The sequence below is a fragment of the Aedes aegypti genome, chromosome 3, assembly GCF_002204515.2.
Source record: "Aedes aegypti strain LVP_AGWG chromosome 3, AaegL5.0 Primary Assembly, whole genome shotgun sequence".
NCBI classification, from domain to species: Eukaryota; Metazoa; Arthropoda; class Insecta; order Diptera; family Culicidae; genus Aedes; species Aedes aegypti.
The window spans coordinates 58,508,710-58,526,957 of NC_035109.1; positions in this window are offsets into that span (position 1 = coordinate 58,508,710).

Here is an 18,248-nt window from a genome sequence, read left to right on the forward strand (position 1 = left end):
GGAAAATTCTCAAAACCATTACAGTTCGTACGGAGTCAGGCAGGTTCCAAACAGGATTGCTGTGGAAGTACGACAACGTGGAATTCCCAAATAGCAGGCCCATGGCGGAAAAGCGATTTTACTGTCTTGAGCGTCGTTTACCTTAAACGCCTGAACTATACGACAACGTGAAGACCCAGATAAGTCAGTACCTAGAAAAAGGGTACGCTCGTAAGGCAAGTGAAGAGAAATTAGCCTACTTTGACCCCAAACGGTTTCTACCGTTGAACGTCGTAACAAACCCAAGGAAGACGAACAATGCCAATCGATCAACTCCGCCCTTCTCGCTGGACCAGATTGTCTCGCACCGCTTCAAACTGTTTTGTCTCCATTTCGCCAGTTCGACGTGCCGATATCTGCGAGATGTTTCACCAAATTCTGATTCGGCCGGAAGGCCGGTCAGCTCAGCTGATCCGGTGGCGGGACGAACCTTCCAAGCCATTCGAAGTGTTTGTCATGGACGGCGTTGGAACAGTTTCCACTGGCAGCAGAAGCGATTGCAAAATGCCACAACATGAACGATTTTTTGTACAGCGTACATTCGGAACACTAAGCTGTTGAACTTGCCGAGCAGGTAAAGCTTGTGCACTCCAAAGCCGGATTCGTCATTAGTTATTGGCTGTCGAACTCCAAATCTTTTCTAACACGGGTCGGGAGCAGCGAACAGTGCTGGAGAAGAAAACGTGGGCCGACAGATCGGTTGCGTACGAGCAGGTCGTCGGTATGATCTGGAAGCCGGAACCGGATTTCTGCTGGACGACACTGTTCCGAACAAAAGAGAAGTTCTGCAAGTCGTCATGAGCAACTTCGACCCCATCGGTTTAGTTGCGGTTTACGTTGTCTACGGAAAGGTGCTCGTGCAGCACCTCTGATGTCCAGGGATTGGCTGGCACGAGCGCATACCTGACGGACTATTGGAGCAATGGAGCGATGTATAAAACTTTTTTGCAATTTCTCATCGTAATAGGCTGTTTTTCATCACGCCAATCTGTCATGAAACGGCCTACTTTCCTGCACTGAAGTATGGAGTGCGGGAATAGTCATTACCTAACTGAAACCAATGCTGTAATGATTCATTACGCAACGCTTTCTCATTACGCAACTGTTTTGAGTTGCGTAATGAATCATTACCCAACATTTTTTCAGAAATTGTAAAATAAAGGTGAATGTATTCTGATATAATTTCTGATACCCTCAAGTGGTCTTCTACGAAATTGCAAAAAATGTTGTACGTAACTCGTTGCAGAACTCGATTTTTGCAGCACTCGTCGTAATTATCCTACTCGGCAAGCCTCGTAGGATAAATTTACGACTCGTGCTGTAAAAATCATCATTCTGCAACTTGTTCCGTAAACTACTATTTTGCAATTTCTCATCGTAATAGGCTGTTTTTCATCACGCCAATCTGTCATGAAACGGCCTACTTTCCTGCACTGATTTATGAAGTGCGGGAATAGTCATTGCGCAACCTTAAGGAGGCAGGATCCGTCATTGATTTCGGAGTTTTCAAAAGCAGTTGTTTCGTTCAAAATCAAGAAAATTTACTGAAAAATGTGTTCACTGTATTCTATTCTCCAACCTAAATACAGTGAACACATTTTCATCGAATAATTTTTTATTTTTGAACAGAAAAACTGCAACTGCAACACAACAATCTTTCAGAAATTGTAAAATAATGGTGAATGCATTCCGATATAACTTCCGATACCCTCAAGTGGTCTTCCACGAAATTGCAAAAATTGTTGTACGTAACTCGTTCCAGAACTCTATTTTTACAGCACTTACGACTCGTGCTGTAAAAATCATCATTCTGCAACTTGTTCCGTAAACTACTATTGCAGCAGCTTGATCACGTTGATATTTCACGTTGCTACTTCTCTGGAAAACTATCCCGAACACTACCGAGCCGTGGAGCTGCATATTTTCGTGGATGCATCTGAAGGAGCATTCGCAGCAATAGCGTACTTTCGCAAAGTCGAAGGACCCCGAGTTCGCTGTATCTGGTGTCGGCGAAGACGAAGGTTGCGCCATTGAAGCTACTGTCAATCCCAAGTTTCGAACTATCGACAGCTGTTCAAGGTTGTCGAAATTTGTAATGAAAAATCTCACCTTTTTCTTCTGGTTGCAAGCGGATCCAAGAAAATTTCGACAATTCGTGGCATTTAGGCTGACAGAAGTCTGAGAGGTAACGCAAGTCAACGAATGGCGCTGGTTATCCTCCCGTGCGAACATTGCCGACGAGGGCAAAGGTCCCGAAATCACCTAAGATAGTCGCTGGTTTCTAGCTCCGAAATGCTTCTATCAACATCCGGATCTATGGCCTCAGCAAACAATAAAAGAATATGAGTACCAGGAGAAACATCGGCAAAGAACAGTTGCTAGAGCTCACGAGATTTTTGAAATGTGAGTGCCTGGATCCGTGCTAGCCTACGCAAGTAGGTTCCTGATCAATTTTCGTTGTAAGATAAAAATATAGCCACTCAGCAACACGGAGTGGCTGAGCAGGGATGAACTGCTTAAAGCGGAAACAATCGTTTGCAAGCTGATTCAGCAAAAAGCGTTCAGTAATGCTGTTCTAAAAATAAATCAAGAGCTCCCCGTTGCTGACTAAATGAAGCTGGAGAATACCAGCCAAATGTTCAAATTATCCCCTTTCCTGAACGAGCAACGTGTTATCCGGATGGATGGAAGGATTGCAGGTGCCCAGCAGGTCTCATTTGACTTTAAATTTCCTTTTATCCTCCCCAGAGGACAATGCGGAACAAAGCTAATCGTGGAGTGGTACCATCGGCAGTACAAGCACTTGAACTCTGAAACGGCGCTCAATGAGATTCGCCAAAGATTCCACGTGTCGGAGATGAGAGTCGTCTTCAAACAAGCCGGGAAGCAATGCCAGTCAAGCATGGGAAAATTCACTCACTCACCCGAACGCTACCGATAAAATATCTGCAAAGTATCTGCTGCCACCGAATAGGCCAGTGGATGAACTTGTCATTCATTTTTCTGTCAAATCTCATACAAAATCTACTTTTTCTCTGACAGAAATTCACTCTAGGTGAACCACTTCCCCTGGCCTATGTTCAATGACTGCCGAACGCTACTAGGGTGAGTTCAATTCCGACGAATCGTAAACGATTGAGACAAACCGAAAATGAAAAGATAAACGGAGCGGAGAGAGCATCTATTTTCTCTTAAATCGGAGACACAAAAGAACGCGTTCGCCATTCAATCACTGAAAGCTTCCTGCGAAATGTACAGATTTTGCGTTCACTGAAACATTTCGCCTTGTGTATTACCAGTCAGTAATCGTTCTTCAGCTCTCAAATACGAATGCCACTCGTGCGGAATCGGAATGTAAAGAATCATTCGCTACAGCAATCGAATGCATTCGGCAAAGGAGTCGGTAGTGAATCATTCTGTTGCCGTTATTGTCTAACTTGTCGCTCGGCGAACAAGAAGAAAGCGCAATGGAAATTGAAACACTCAGCTTGGTCGGAGAAACGGCAATCTCGCTCTTGACCGCTTGTGGATGTGAGCGAGAGAAATGCAATATTCGAGTGAATGTTTCCCATGCTTGATGCCAGTGATGCAAGATCTACAAGACGGTTCCGGAAATCCCACGAATGGCTCTACTACCTCAAGCAAGGATGGCGTCGCACGTTCGACCGTTCACTTACGTTGGTGTGGACTACTTAGAACCGATGCTGGTTAAGCAGGGACACAACGAGGTGAAACGTCGCCTTTTTCACCTGTTTGACCATACGTGCAGTGCATCTCAAGGTGGTCCACAACCTGACAACGGAGTCCTGCAAGATGGCGATTAGGCGCTTCAAGGCAAGTATCTGCCTACGATCACTAAACGTACGAAGTGGTTCAAGGACTGCAAGCCTATTCAAGTTGGAGATCTGGTGGTTGTTGTTGAGGACCAGCTCCAGAATGGCTGGCTGAGAGGTAGGGTACTACGCGTGTTCCCGGGTATCGACGGCCGTGTGCGGAATGCGGAAGTTACGACAGCCAGTACAGGAGTACTGGTTCGGTCAATGGCAAAGCTAGCAGTTCTGGAAATTGGTGGTACTGCTGAAGTAAACTTCGATCAATACGGGTCTGGCGATGTTCAGAACGACGATAAACCAGCACCCAGATGCGATAGGGTCACTCGTTCATCGCACAGCTAGAGGCCACAGTAGAGGCAAGATATGATCATGCCGATGTATTGTTTTCTGCTGGAGCTGTCATGTTAGATAATTGTATTGAACTTAACTATAGACACACACAAAACAGATTAAAGTCTTCTAAAGCTCGGAAGTGAAAACTAAATTAAATTAAAAGTTTTTGCTAAAGTTAGTTGTTAAAATTGTTACTTATCCTAGTTAAAGATGTTGAACAGTGGGAAAACATACATTCAGGACTAGAAATCTGACTCATGCACCATGCAAACACGAATCGTGCTTTAAGAAGTCCGAACCTCTATCGCTGCTGTCACAACACTTATTTTCTTCTTTCTGGAATTACGTCCCCACTGGGACAGAGCCTGCTTCTCAGCTTAGTGTTCTTAATGAGCACTTCCACATTTATTAACTGAGAGTTTACTATGCCACTGATCATTTTTGCATGCGTATATCGTGTGGCAGGTACGATGATACTTTAAGCCCTGGGAAGTCAAGAAAACTTCCAACCCGAAAAGTTACTCGACCGGTGGGGTTCGAACCCACGACCCTCAGCTTGGTCTTGCTGAATAGCTGCGCGTTTACCGCAACGGCTATCTGGGCTCCAACACTTATCGTGCCTAGGAAAAAAATGGTTAGGGGGTCTAAATAAAAACAAACCGCAAACAAAGCATGTGGAGTATCAGGGCGACCTCCACTGTGTTGTACCCTTGTTGTGCTACCCAGAGCAACGATGCAGGCAACTTGTGTTTCTCCGAGATAATCGGCAGGTCTTTTTCAGTCTCAAGCCTGAGGCTAAATAAAGGTGGGATTATGAATATATTGTTATTTGGTTTAAATTATCACTTACATGAATACACATTGTGCGTTTTATAACTGCCTTGTTTGGGTAGTGGCTACGGTTACGATAGTTCAGATTAATCTTCAGCATAAAAAACAGCACCGATTAATTTTTGCAGACTCATGCAAAATGTTACAGCACACATGACGCTAGTTTAAGGTTCTTTAGTAAGGTGAACTTCTATTTAGGTATCCTTGTGGACCCAGTTTTTGCTACTTTCAGTACAACTGAAATGGCGAACTCGTGCATGTTTGCTCGTTAATAAAACAATCGTTGCTACACTTAATTTCTGTCACAATTGATGTTTCTGTTGGTGAACTTAATAAAAAAATATGTCTATAGTTCGGTTTATTTACCACATGATGAACCATCCCCAACGGATGATTTCAAACGAGTTGTCGTACACTGTGTAGCAAAATGCCTTACGCTGATTGTGAACAATGATGCAAATGCTCTGGGCCAGCTCAGATATTTATAATTAATTTGGTGGCATACTTAAGTAGTACAGATCTTGGATTACTCAAAATTGCCAATCGCCCAATCTTCATGGTTTCTACTAGAGAAGAAGTGTTATATGTAACACTCTGCTTGAACAGAATCGGTCATGAGGTGGCGAATTGGCATGTATCAGATGCGGAATCATTATCTTTTTTCACTAGTTTTTTTTTTTTTTTTTTTTGAACATTCGATTATACATTCCATTATATTATGGAAGCTTTTGAAGAAGCATGTCCTCTACGGTCTGTGAAGACTACTAGAGGTATCCCATGGTGGAATTCCGATCTGACTAGACCCAAGAAACAATGTAGAAGGACTTGGAACAGACGCCATCAGCTGGATCAGAGGGTTGTAGGACATTTCCCAGAAAGTCAAATCCCAGAACGACATTCCCCAGAATGACGTTTCCCAGAAACCCATTCCCCAGAATGGGACATTTCCCAGAAATCCATTCCCCAGAATGGGACATTTCCCAGAAATCCATTCCCCAGAATGGGACATTCCCCAGAAAACCATTCCCCAGAATAGGACATTCCCCAGGATGGGTCTTATACGTTTGTAAAGAGTGGAAAAAAATTGGTAGTTTAGTTTTTTTGTCGTTAAGAAATGTACATACTGAATTGATTCGAATTCCCAGAAGCTTCGAATTCCGGACACAGACGTCAATTCACGCAAAATATTATTTTGTCAAATTCATTATTATGGATCTCAAGCGAATAAAATCGGAATTGAGTTAAAAAATCTTTTGAACGGCGAGTGTTTGCTTCCTTTTTCTCAGGCAAACCATCTAAGCTGCCGTCCATAAATCACTTGGTCTTCTATGGAAGGGGGGGGGAGGGGTGTGTGGCATACAAATTTCAAAAAGTTTGTACGGTCAAAAAATCACGAAGGGGGAAAGAGGTGGTTTTGTGGCTAAGTGGTTCATCGGCAGACCCAACCATAATCTTAGGAGGAAAATGCTGTTTAAAAATTTTCTCAATTGTGCTACTGTCGTTTCCCTGAATATCATTTCCCTGAATGCCACCTCGCCGAATGACCCGTTTCCCCGAATAGTGATGCATTCCAAACAGGTGCAAGAATAGTCTTTAAGGACTGGGTGCTGAACTAGAATGAATGATTAACAATTAAAAGAAGAAGATAATATAGATTTGAACGTCATCCTCGACTAAATATATCTTGCCAAAAATGTCAATGATGGTGAAACTCGAAAGAATCACCAATCAAGTGAAGAAGGGTGCATATTAGATGACCGGTTTGTTACCACCTCGAAACACAAAAGTTATGATAATTATAAGAGCTAAAAACTTTTCGGAAACTAGGCTATTCGGGGAAACGGGTTGTTCGGGGAACTGGCATTCTAGGAACTGGCGTTCGGGGAAACGACATTTGGGAAACCGACATTCGAGGAAAAGTAGCTCAACCGTTTAACATAAGCTGTTCCTACATATGCCATACTGTGTTTTATGATCAAACTTGATCCAAGCTATTGTTTTTTTGTTTTCATAGTTATTCTTCCTTCTTTTAAAATTGGCTGTTCTTTCTAATTGTACTTTCAAAGGGAGATTGGTGTAGTGTAATATGTCACAAAGTAAATTAATGGAATTTGTTTTTCGGCTTTTATGGCATATTCTCCCTTCTTTTGAACATATGCTGTTCTTCCTAGGTTTATTGTCTAAATAATTAGGGATGGTACACATATTATGTCACGCTAAATTTTAACTTTTTCGACGAGAAAATCGTCAAAAAATATAAAAATATTCCAAATGGTTCGAATTACATTTCCGACCATAGGTGGTTAATTTTAAAGAATTTTTGATTTAAAGATTCTCCATTCAATAAATGAAAGACTGCAACAAACCAAAAGTCCTACCGTTTAAAAATAAAAACAACAATACGAAATTTTTTTACCTATGAAAATTATGGTTTTCCTCGAATTTTCCAGTTAGATGCATTCACTATTTACTATTTACCATTTTCCTGGATATGAACACCTTAAAGATCTCTTGTTATTTTTTTCTGGGGAATGGTTTTCTGGGGAATGTCCAATTCTGGGGAATGGCGTTCTGGGGAATGTCGTTCTGGGGAACGTCATTCTGGGAAATGTCGTACAATCGAATCAGAGTCGTTCAAGTTGGCTCGCAAGGATTACAAGAAGGCCCCTCGATCTACCGAACGATTCGGCTGTACAAATGTTTCCAGTTTGAGTAAAGTCAGTGGGCTGAACAAAATCCTTGCAAAATTTTAGGATTTCCAAGTGAACAAAATTCGCTCATCTATTGGTGACTTTTCTTCTTTTGAAGAAGAAGTTTTAGAATGTTTATGTAATACTCACTTCCCTGGATGAACCAAATGTCTTTCATGTAGTTACGAGTCTCTGTTCTGCTCCAGATGTTTATCCCGAAAGTAGGATGTGCGTCGTATGGAGAAGCGAAGAGTTTTAGACCAATCAGTCGGACCTCTTTTCTAAAATGTCCGGAACGCATTATCGATCATCATATTCGTGATGTCTATTTGGCAATCATGCCTCTTCATGTGAATCAATATGCTTACCAATCTGGAAAGCACGCAGTGACTCTTTTAAACAAAGTTGTATACGATATCGAGAAAGCAATCCTGCTTGGGTGTTTTGTTGGATATTGAAAGTGCCTTTGATACCACATTGGAAGCTGCACGAAACCATGGGCTAACTGCAATGATAACCAATTGGATTCACCAAATGCTCAAAAACTGGATTCTATTCTTGACATTGTGTCAAGCTGCGGTTTGGAAATTGAGTCTTTTCGGATGCCCTCAAAATGGAGTCTTACCACTTATGCGGAATTTCGTTGTAGATACACAATTAAGGCAATTTAAAAATTATGGTTTTCCAACTTATGGATTGGCCTTTTTTATGCTGGATAAGTCTTATTATATTTATATTACAACTGCATAATTTCTGATTAACTTTTTGGTTTTATAAATACTTGATGACATTATAAAGATTTGCTTGAAAATAAGTTTGAAAAAAGATCAACTATGCTCTGAGATAAACCTTTTTGAATGTTTGCGATTACTTTTCGATACACACCTTAGAAATTCCATTCATCGTTTTGTATCATATCGACATGACAAAAATACATATCGCATACCTTTTGCAAAAGCTTGACCATCCATGTATGAAAAACAGCGAGATGGACAGAAACTAGCAAACTACCGCTGGTGTTCATGTTGTTTTTACTACCATTCTGAACAGTACTTTACATACCTGAATTTTCCCTCAGCTGGCGGCTGTCCGATTGCCAGTCGAGTTCACATTCTCAATTGATACACAAGCAGAAGAGTGCCACTTTTGACGTTTTTCGCGACCAGACCGCTGTTGGCTCCGAGGTAAAAACACGTCCTCAGCCGAAGTTAGCACCATTCCGAGGCGATGTTTAAATTAATTAACTTTTTGTTTCGACGCGTGCTCTGGAGGCTTATAGCTACAGGCGAACATCCCAACACGCACACGGGAAAAAGATAAACACATTCCTTGTCGGTTACAGTTTGCTGTTCATTCAGAGATGTGATGACCACCACCTAGGGGAACTGGGGGTAATAAGCCCATAGGGGGCAAAACGCGCCACCCTCGATCTGGACGAACGATGTGTTTTAGAATGTTTTTTTTCTATCCTAGATCATAGAAAATGGATAAAAATGCTTCTATTAATATATTTTTATGTGTTTTTCCCAAAAATATCGTTAAAAACGTATAAAAACGTTTTTCGCTGTTTTCGTTGCAATTTTGTGCGATTTTCAAGCTCATGTTTTAGGTCGATAAATAACCAAATTTTTAAAACTATCGCCGAGAGCCAACTTGTGCACTGTCATAGTTTGTATTACATGCAAAAAATATGTTAAATTTGTCCTAAGAAAGCTTTACGAAGGACCTAAACTTTAATCAACTCTGGGGGCAAAACGCCCACCCCTATTTCATAACACCAAAACAGCCGTTTGAATTCAAATTCTACCAAGCGTAATGCCATATTGAAGTTACGGGCAATTTGGAACCTTACAAATGTACATTTTTCGCATCAGCATGTATACTATTATTTAACAATAACATCTGAACAAACGCCCGGATGTATGCAACCTATAAACAAGCATGATAGTGTGCGTACGTTTACAGCATGGCTAACGCCGAACTGAAGCGGGGCGTTTTACCCCGCAAAACAATACATATGCAGTTAAGCAAGCATTTTTTAAAAATTAATTTATAAACCCCAGAAAAGCTAAAATGGATAGCTGTTTCTACTATTTGAAAGAAAACATGTTTGTTTATCCGACCATAACTAAAAAAGAGCATAAAACAATGTTTTTCACATCTAAAATCGCTGTTTTCCTTAACGTGGGCAAACTACCCCCAGTCCCCCTACATAGGTGCATGTGCAAGTGCAACCGCCAATGTTCGTTACTTCTCCCCTACGGATAAAAACTGGGCACCAAGAATCGAACACCGGGAACCACGCGGACTTCGGCGGAAGCACAGTGGTGCCCCACCAAAAAGAAGTCGGAGAAAACCACAACAGTGCCTCAAACTTATTGAAAACGATAATCTTTCAACTTTATTTGATGTTCAATGTAAATTTCATGGACAAAAACTAATATGTTTATAATAGATCTTCGGGGTGTTCAGTGAAGTACCTATAGCTATAAATAAATGAAAGCCGAATATAATCGGTCAATGTAATGAACCATGCAAGAATATTGAAATTATTTATATTGATTACATAGAGTTATACCTTCAAAGTTTGTTTGGATAATTTCTGGACACCCTGTATAGATGTAAACAGACAACATAAAACACTTCAACTTTTGAAGTTCTGTCCGACCATGATCCACTGTGCGACGGACGACTCGGAACGAATCTGTTTGCGCTGAAAATGAAATGTTTGGTGAAGGCTTTCCGTTTTTAATGGCTGATGCAGCAGCTGCAGTTGGTTCTCCGATTGGCCCAGTTTCAACGTTTGAAGGAAGCTTTGATGGTCGATCAATGTGCCGGTGTGAATGAGTTGTGTATTTCACGCAAGATGAGAAACGTTCTCAGTGCCAATGTTTGCAAAATGTATTGCGTACGGTGCCTTGTACCTACTGCAGAATGGATTCCCTTTTTCATGCTTGTTTTGACACTATTCTCGTCGGACCAACATTGATCAGTATCTATGAGTCTATTTATATAAGAATGCATATTTTGTTGAATGTTTTTGTCAGAATATGAATAAATCGGAATGAAGCAAGCATAAAAATTGTGGTACTACACTCTTATTTTATTGGAGATTGCAACTCGAACTGAAAAAGAATGTTACTGTGGGCTGTCGCCTGTTTCAGTATGAATTTGTCAAAAATAGATGTCAATTCAATTTAACCAATGTTTCGACCATTGATTGTGGCCTTTTCCTTGGGTTATTCAAAAACTAGGGAAATCTGCATCAGATCATAATTCGTATCGTCCAACCACGATATTGGGGTTTCTTCGAAAGTAACTAGAGAAAACTTATCCTTTTCGACTCAAAGATGAGTTGTTACTAATGACATGTTCTCAGATATACAGCTTGGTCTTCGTAGAAGTGAAGAATCAAACGACTTGCTTGCATTGATTTTTCAGAAATTTATCTCGTCGTTACTTAAAAAACAGACAAATCTCGCGTAACATTACTAAAGGACCTATGTACAAATGAGAGATTCTCTCCTCTCTCGTTCTCTTTCGATTATAACAGTGGAACACTAAAGATTTTGGGAAGTTTTTCACTATAGATCGAAAGTCAATTTCCTTGACTAGCGTTTCATACAAAAAACGCAATAGATGAGATTAATGTGACTCAGTTATTAATGAAAGAGAAAGTAAACAAAGAGAGCCTCTCAATGTTAGATAGGTCCTTTAGTAATGTTACGCGAGAAATGGTTTCAGAGTTCAGGGATTATTATGGATACTTTTGAGTCAATTCACATTGATGTTCTTTTGGAAATAAATAAACGCAAGTGGTTTTTAATCAATTTTCAATGCAATTTTTTGTCTAAGAAACATATGTGTCTTAAGCAAAATTGCAAAAGCTTACATATGACTGTGTTGCTTATGTAACACGATCGATATGACTTGTAAAACGTAATTCCAGAGTCAAATTTTTATCCGTGTGATTTAACTACTAGAAAAAAAAACACGATCATAACACAGCGTAACAAATATGACATTATTGCGAGTCTCAAGTAGATTTGGGGTCGCTGAATCTTATGCCGTTCCCCGACAAGTCCCTGCACGTCACAATTTTTCGCTACAGGTCTCCAAAATTGTACAAAACACTGGTTTAATTGATGTTTACATGAAATTTAAAGTATGGTTTATCAAACTGTTTTTTATTACTTAATCCAGCAAGCATGCAAAAAAGGACTTGAACTTTCATATCATATATAATTTGGTTAAAATTTCACGATAAAATTTAGAATAATTCATTTTTTTTTTTTAACATGCTTGCAGTCTCCATACAAAACTTTTCGTTTCTCTTATATGGCGAAATACAATTGTTTTCTGAAACACCAAAAAATAACTTTTGAGCATCGATAGTATTATGAACTTTGCTGATAAAGATTGTTGTACACATTAAGTTTGATTTCTGTGGCAAATAGGGTCCTAAAGCCCTGTCCTAATTTTAGTGCCAAACGCTTAAGTTTAGGCCAAAAACACATGTTTACTCAATTTTCTAATGTTTTCCGTTGGTTTAAGCCCAAAAAACATTTTTTTAGATTTTGTCACATCCTTTGGCTTAAACTCAAATGTTGGGTGTATTTTGTTTTCCGTGTCCCTTACGAAATGTCAGATAGGAACAACCCCAGTGGTCAAACTAAAACCCTTGTGGTGTTTTTGTCGACTAAGCGAACGTCAAACATGATCAAAAGTGTCAAGGTTCATTAATGGACCAAATTTTTAAATTAAAGTTTAAACATGATATAGCCATTATTTGAGCGGGAAAAATTGCTAAAGTAGTTACAGTAACATGCTCTTTCGTGTTATTAAATAAAAACAAGATTTCATTAAAAATTTTAGGACCCAATTAAGCAAATAAATTGCCTTACAAGCTGGGAAACTAGCAAGTTGGATGATATAGTCAAATTTTGAATTTTCAACAGCCAATTTGTCAAAAACTAGAAGTGCTCTGATATTTTTGAAAACGGCTATAGATTGAGCAATCCCTAATTAAGTAAATAGCGGAATTTTGATGCTTAAGGCAAAAACGTGTTCCGCAGTGTAATCTATCAAAAGAAGATTATAAAAATTGAGCTTAAATATGACAAAACATGAGTGCAGAGTGAGTGACTGAAAAGCAGATAATTAATAATGCCAAACATAGCTAATAATATTTTTTTATTAACTGAAAACCGTTCGTTTTTACGAAGACGTTGAAAATAGAAAGATTGCTAGTGTGTCTAACATATTGGCCAGCCAAACTGGAATCTTTTGCGTGGGGTCAATATTGTTGAATATGTTTTTAATACACAGATTTTTACTTGCCACCTATACAATAATAATACACGCTTTTCTTGTCTATTCTAGGTAATTTTCCGGCCTTTTCTGTGTATTGGAGTGCGATTTTAGAAGACAACACAGGTATATTGAAATCATTCTTAGTTTTGCTTTACTAACACAAAACGGAACTTTTGACATCAAAGTTCGGCGACAGTTCAGGAATAATTTCTGTCAGTCTTCTCAAAAGGCTTAAGCTCAAAATAAGTTTCTTTCCCAGTTATCGCGGTAAATCCAAAATAAAGTGTTTAATACAGATGTCCAAAATATGTTGGACAAACTTCCTAATAATTCCCGGAGGAAATCAAAATGTTACGCTTTGAGTAAAATCAATAGAAAAACTTTTAACTGAATTCTTAAACTACTTTCCAGGTAAAAGTAAGATGGGGTAAAAGTTCGATCTCAGAGCAACAATCAATATTATTAGGAAAACTTTCGCGATTGAAAATAAGCAAACACCATTCAGTATAAATTTAAGCTTTTGACTATTTTGCTGAACAAACCTATGTCAGAATCATTGCTGTAATTATTTTACACTTTGCGCCACGTTCGTCTCGTTGCCTTGGTCAGCAGTCGTTTTATTTTTTTCTGCATTCATTCGCTACCTCTCACACACAGCACGAGCGGTTAAGCAAATAAAAATGAAGAAAATGTCGAAAATGAAATAGTAGTTTTCGCCTTTGATATCAATAAATCGGAAAAAAATAAAAACACACAGCCTTTTAGTTTTATAAATAAAACAGCTGTGTGTTTTTACTTTTTTCGATTTGTCGATTTTAGCGGCGAAAACTGCTTTTTCACTTTTGGCATTTGCTTCATTTTTACTTGGGCCTGACACGATGACATTTGCATAGAATTATTCAGACATATCGGATCATGATCATGAATAGATTGATTTTGTTTGCTTTGTCAAATGTGACACATATATAGCGAGCGCTGGTTATTACGAAAAATTACAGAAACAAAAAAAACGTAAAGTTTCCTAGCGAAACTATCGTGGTCAGAGAGTAGAAGTATTAAGAGCCAGTTCGCGAGAGCCGCAACCCCTTCTTGTATCGATGTTCTTCGATCAGGGTGAAATTTTCAGGGATTGTTTTTCTGTATAAAAGAAGATATTTTGCAAAATTTCAGATTTTTATATTTAGGGGAAGTGGGACAAAATGACCCCCAATTCATGTAACTAAACATGAAAAATCACAAAAACTGATATAACTATTGTAAAAGTGCACGGATTATGATGGAATTTGGCATGATTTCTCTACGTTATATAAACTTTAAGATTGGCGTGGTATATGCATTTTGGAAGTACTTCAAATCTAAAAAAAAATCATAAAAAAATTTGTTTTTCAAATCTTTTTTTTTTTTTTTTTCTTGCCAACCGAACTAGGTCAAAAATCTAAATATGACGTTTTGTAGGGCAACTTATGGGCTTTCATTTTAGGTGTAATCCAAATATGCCGTATCAAAAGTTTGCGGAAAAAAAAATTCGGGATGGTGTTTGAATTTGAGCTATTTTGCGAGTACAGCACCCGCTTGCATAGAGGTTGTATTGATGTACTCCGATCGAGCTGAAATTTACAAAAGTTGTTTTCCTAAATAGAAGAAGATATTTCGCAAAATTTCTGATTTTTATTTTGGGAGGAAGTGGTACAAAATAACCACTCATGATATAATATGAGAAAATACAAAATGAATTAAACTGCTATAGCTCCGCACATTCTGATAATCTTTCACAATAAAATGCTAAATTGAAGTGTTTTTGAAGTAAATGTGTTTTTTTATTCTTTGCTTGTTATAAACATGATTGCTCATTTTATACGCATTTTTAATTCAGTTACCACGGATTAATAATAAACAAAAATGAAAAAGTTACTCCAGACGTGTTTTTTTTCCGTGGTGAACTTGTATTAGTTCCAACGAATGTACCCACATCGTTTATACAACTATAATGAATGAAAAATATGCTTTTAATGTAAGGTACACCGGGGCAAGTTGAAACGGGTGGGGCAAGATGAAATGCGAAGTTTTGAGCATGATGAAAATGAATGTTACCATGTTTTTCTTTCGTAAAAGTTTGCTTTATATATTAACTTAACGTATCTGTCGTCAAATTTCTCAACATTTTAAAATTTCACTTTGATACCTTGCCATTTCATCTTGCCCCAGCAGTTTCAATTTGCCCGGTGTATCTTAGTGATTGAGCCATAATAATATACAAAGTTGTACTGCCCATAAAGGCATAACTGTCCCATCAGTTGACAACCGCTCTTCGTGCGCGACGAACGTCTATTCACGTAGTTCCGATATTTGCAAGTTTTTTGTGTTTTTCTTTGCGATTTTGCTTTACATTGTTGGAAAAATGTCGCTCAGGAAAAACACTATCGTTATTGACTTTAGTGTCCTGCCAAAGCGGCCCATTTTGGACCAAATGCAGGAATTTATCAAAGACTGTCTCAAAATCGACATGGCGGATGTGAAAAGCATCCAACTGCATAACCTCCGTAATTGTGTGTTCGTCGAATTCAACAGTGCAGGCATCGCCACCCGTTTACAAAAACAATATCACTTGCGACACTCCTACATGTACCACGGAGTGAGATACTTCATCCCGGTCTATGTGGATGGCCCAACGACCATTGTGAAGATCCACGATCTTCCCCCACAAATGGCCAATTCTGTGATAGCTGACCATATGCAGCAATATGGTACAGTTCTGTCAATCCAGAACGACGTGTGGAAGAATTTCTTTCTTTTCATTCTTTGTCGAGCTACCGTGCGAGACAGTCGACAGTTCTCGTTGTTCCCGGTTCTCTCTCGGTTTTTTTCCCAATCGTGGTTTTTTTTTTTCGAGGTGCAAAGTTATTTTCTGTGCAGTGAGAAGCCTAAGTTCAGATTGGAAGCGGTATTCTTTTGGCCAATCAAGTTTTGGTGCTGAATCAGCCACGCGAGACGACGTGGTTTTCGTCATCCGTGCATCATTTACTGCGGCTCACCACGCCACGTGTTTGACCTAGTGAGTGATCGTGCATCGTAATCGACGCCTGTAGTGGTTTGTTCGATACCAGCAGCGCGTACCGCGTGGACGGCGGCTGTTCCCCGCGCCGTGCGCTCGTATCGTTGGTCGACGTCAGTGGTTGTTTGTTGGCAGAGAGAAAGGCAGAGAGCAACAACAATACATTCAACATAGTAGCGCTCATCGCATCGACGACGCCTGCGTAGAGAGTAAAAAGATAAGTAACCTTCGTTGTTCCCCCCCTCCTCCGTCTCAATTGATTAGATTTTTTGCAGTTTTTTTTTCTTCTCCCTTTCCCTTGTGTGTGCTTGTTTTTTTTTCTCTTTTACAATTTGGTTCAATTATCATTCCTGCGATTAGTGTTAGTTAAATTTATTTGTGTACCCTTTGCGGTGTTGAGCTACCGCAATGGGCGAAAGTAACGATGGCGGGGGTACATTGTATCCCCTCACAGAGTCGTTGCTGTTGGATCCGAATGTGTTGAGCCAACAGAACACAAACTATGCGCCTAATACTTGTGTGCCTCCTCAATCTGGTGCATCTCAAATGGACACCAGTAATGTACCATCTCCAACGTGCCCCCGCCTCAAGGCCTACCCGCCCGACTCTAGCGGGCCGTATGTTGTTTTTTTCCGACCCAAAGGCAAACGGTTGAATACTAGTCAGATCAGTAAGGATCTGACTAAGCGGTTTTCTACCGTTGTCTCCATTGACACAGTAGGTACCGGTAAGCTTCGCGTCACCGTCAGTGACCGTAAACAGGCCAATGAGATTGTGGCCTATGAGCTCTTTACACGAGAGTACCATGTTTATCTGCCAAGCCATCGGGTCGAGATCGCGGGAGTTGTCACCGAAGGAAGTATGACCTGCGAAGAGTTGATGCAGGGTTGTGGTCGTTTCAAAAACCCTTCTCTTCCGGCAGTCCCAATACTGGAGTGCAAGCAATTACACTCGGTGTCTCTGGTGGGAGAGAAGAAGGTGTATTCTAATTCAGACTCCTTCTGTGTGACCTTCTCGGGATCTGCTTTGCCGGATTTCGTCGTAATCGGCAAACTTCGACTACCTGTTCGGTTGTACGTACCGAAGGTAATGAATTGCACCAATTGTAAGCAGCTGGGCCACACTGCCCAGTATTGCTGCAATAAACCCCGCTGTGCTTCTTGCGGGGAGAGACATGTGGATGGTGCCTGCAGTGCGCCTCCAAAATGCGTTTATTGCAATGAAGGGCCTCCACATGCTCTCGAAAACTGCCCGACGTACGTACGCCGGCAGCAACATCAGCGACGGTCTTTAGTGCAGCGCTCTCGGCGAAGCTTCGCTGAGATACTAAAAAAGGCTGCTCCGTCTGCTGATTCTCGGAACATCTACTCTTCTCTGCCTCTTGATGATCAGGGCTCTGACTCTGAGGTTGGTGAAGGGGTTCCCTTCGTTTTCAAGGGTACAACGAGGAAGCGTGTGAGGCTCCAGAGACCCACAAAAAAGCCTCGTAATCTGTCTAGCAGTGACCACCCACCAACCATGAAAAATTCTAAGCCTGCCGAGAAAGTCTCCAAGTATTCACCTCCTGGATACAAACTCCAAGAGGAAAGAGACTTTCCGTCGCTACCGGGCACATCAAAAATCCCAGATGTCCCAACTTTTCAGACTTCTCAGCCAGAAAGCCCACATATGGAGCATCAGGAGCAATCTCAGGGTGCTGCAATGTTCACGCTCTCTGGCATCGTGGATATCATCCTCAATTTCTTCAATGCTTCCGACCTAGTGAAGAACATTGTTAACGGTCTTCTTCCTTGTGTGACTCCTCTTTTGAAGCAACTTGCTTCAACAATGCCCCTCCTTGCAACGATCATATCTTTTGATGGATAACTTATCCACCGAGGTCGAAGATGTGATTTCTGTTCTACACTGGAACTGTCGTAGTATTATGCCTAAATTAGATAGTTTTAAATTTTTAGTTAGTAATTTGCAGTGCGATGTTTTTGCGTTGTCAGAAACATGGCTAACACCTGATGCGACCCTTCCTTTCCATGATTTTAATATTATTCGCCTGGATCGTCCCGACTCGTATGGAGGGGTGCTTTTAGGGATCAAAAAGCATCACTCGTTCTACCGAGTCGATCTGCCACCGATGACAGGCATTGAAGTCGTTGCATGTCA